Below are 2,582 nucleotides of genomic sequence, written 5' to 3' on the forward strand. Positions count from 1 at the left end.
CCAATTGGGCGACCACTTCCCGTACTTTGGATCCTTGCTATCCAAAGGGAGTATCGTCTTCCAAACTAGTTCACCCAGGCTGAACGACTTGGCTATGACTTTTTTATTATAAAATTTAGCCATTCTTTGTTTTTGAACTTGCAATCTATTTAAGACGTCCAACTTTAATTCGTCTAACCCCAATAAATTTTGAACTAGTGATTCGGCATACTCATCATCATTCAACTTATGTTGCAAGCACACTCAAATCGATTGCACATTGATTTCCATAGGCAAAACGGCCTCTTGCCCATAAATAAGTTGGAAAGGAGTAAGTTTGGTACTTGACCGAGGTGATGTTCTATAAGCCCATAAGGCTTTGTTCAGATATTCGTGCCAATTTCTGACATTTTCATCTATCATCTTTCTGATGATATTTTTTAGAATCTTATTAGAAGATTTCGCTTGTCCATTGGATTGAGCGTAGTATGGTGTGGAGTTTACTAATTTAACCCCAAACTCTCTCAAAAATTTGTTCACTTGATCCCCATTTAAAGATGTTCCGTGATCTACCATTAACGTTTGTGGAATTCCAAACCTATAAATGATGTGATCACGGATAAACTCTATAACATTCTTCTGGATGATCTCTTTCAAAGGTACCGCCTCTACCCATTTGGTGAAATAGTCGGTTGCAACTATAACAAAAGTATGTTGCTTGGACGATGGGGGATAAATTTTCCCTATCAAGTCTATCGCCCAACCCTTGAACGACCAAGGTTTAATAATAGGTGCCATCTCTCGTGCTGGCGCCCTTTGTATTAGACCGTGCTTTTAACATGCTAAACAACTCTTTGCATATTGAGCGCATAATTCTCCCATTTTTGGCAAAAAATATCCACTCTTAATAATTAACCATCTAATTCTTTGGCCAACTTGATGAGCTCCACATATCCCTTCGTGCACCTCAGCCATGATCGTCTTGGCTTCTTGCAAACTTACACATATATCCAAGACTTGTTCGCTTCTTGGGGGCAAGTCAAGACATCTCGCCCTATTCCATCTAATCGTCCTGCTGCTTCTTCAGAGGAAGATTTGAAGTTCCTCAAGCAGTCGATATTTGAGTACGTATCCTTCATGGATATGGACATTGGTAGGGCTAGTGCTGCCAGACACAAGGATAAGCATGAGCATTTGAATGCGAAGTTAGAGCAAGCACTGACACTTCCGTCGCTCAACCTTTCTGCCGATTTTAAAGCGACGTTAAAAATTATCCACTTCGAGGTCCTTTCTTTGCTGGCCAAGAATGCTGAACTAAAGGCCAAAAGTACTCAATATCTTCGAGCCGTATCTGATTTCCAATCCATTGCATCTCCATCTTGTATGCAGTGAAGTTCAATCTTTCTCGCCCTTCTTTCAGTCACGGGCAATATGATTCCATACTCACAAGTAGACTTCCAATTCAAAAACTTTGAGTACCCTGAGGCCATTTGGGCTAACTCATTTGCCACGTCGTTATATATAACGCATTGAAGTTCTACTTGATCAAATTCTTCTAACAATTCTTGGGCGATCTCATATTGACTTATAATGGAATCACTCTGGCATTTAAAATCACCAATCAATTGATAGATTACCAATTGAGAATCGCCCATAACAATCACATTTCTTACTCCCATATCTATCATTAGTTCTAGGCCTACAATTAAGGCTTCATATTCGGCCTGGTTGTTGGTGCACATTCTATCTAAAGTGAATGCGAACTTGTAGCAAATCCTTAAAGGATTAATCAATGCTACTCCTGCTCCTGCACCTTTAGAGGTTTTTGACCCATCGAAATACAACACCCAAGGTTTTAACTCGAACGAATTGATTTCTAGTTCAATTTCTTCAGGCATGTCAAGGTATGGATGATCGGCTAGAAAGTTAGCCAAAGCCCGATTTTTGACTGCCTTTTGAGGTATATATTGTATCTCGAATTCTGATAAAGCTAGTGTCCAAAGGCCTACCCTTTGGTGTAAAATAGGGCGCGAGAACATATACTTAACTAAATTTACTTTAGAAATTAAATAAACGGTTACGGGCCGTAAATAAGCCCTTAATTTTGTACATGTGAAATACAACGTAAGACACAATTTTTTGATAGCAGAGTAATTATATTCACATTTCGTTAACCGTCTATTTAAGTAGTAAATTGCCCTTTCTTCACCAAATTGGTCTTCCTGTGCGACCATTCCAACTATTGATTCTTTTTCAGCCGATACATACACCTTCATTGGCCGTCGTTGGATTGGTGACACCAACACTGGTGGACTTGATAGATATGTCTTTGGGCTTTCAAAAGCCTTTTGATGTTCTTCTTTCCAGACGAATTCGTCCTGATTTTTCAGCTTTAAGAGCAGCGAAAAGACTTTAGTTCGCCCTGCACAATTAGAAATAAAGCGTCTTAAAAAGTTTACTTGGCCTAGAAACCTCTACAATTCTTTTTTGTTGCTAGGTGGTTTGGCCTCTAAAATGGCCTTCGCTTTATTCTTATCAAGTTTGATCCCTCTCTTGTGTACTAAGAAACCAAGAAAATTCCCTGCATTAACACCAAATGCATA

The sequence above is a fragment of the Olea europaea genome, unplaced genomic scaffold, assembly GCF_002742605.1.
Source record: "Olea europaea var. sylvestris unplaced genomic scaffold, O_europaea_v1 scaffold586, whole genome shotgun sequence".
Lineage (NCBI taxonomy): Eukaryota > Viridiplantae > Streptophyta > Magnoliopsida > Lamiales > Oleaceae > Olea > Olea europaea.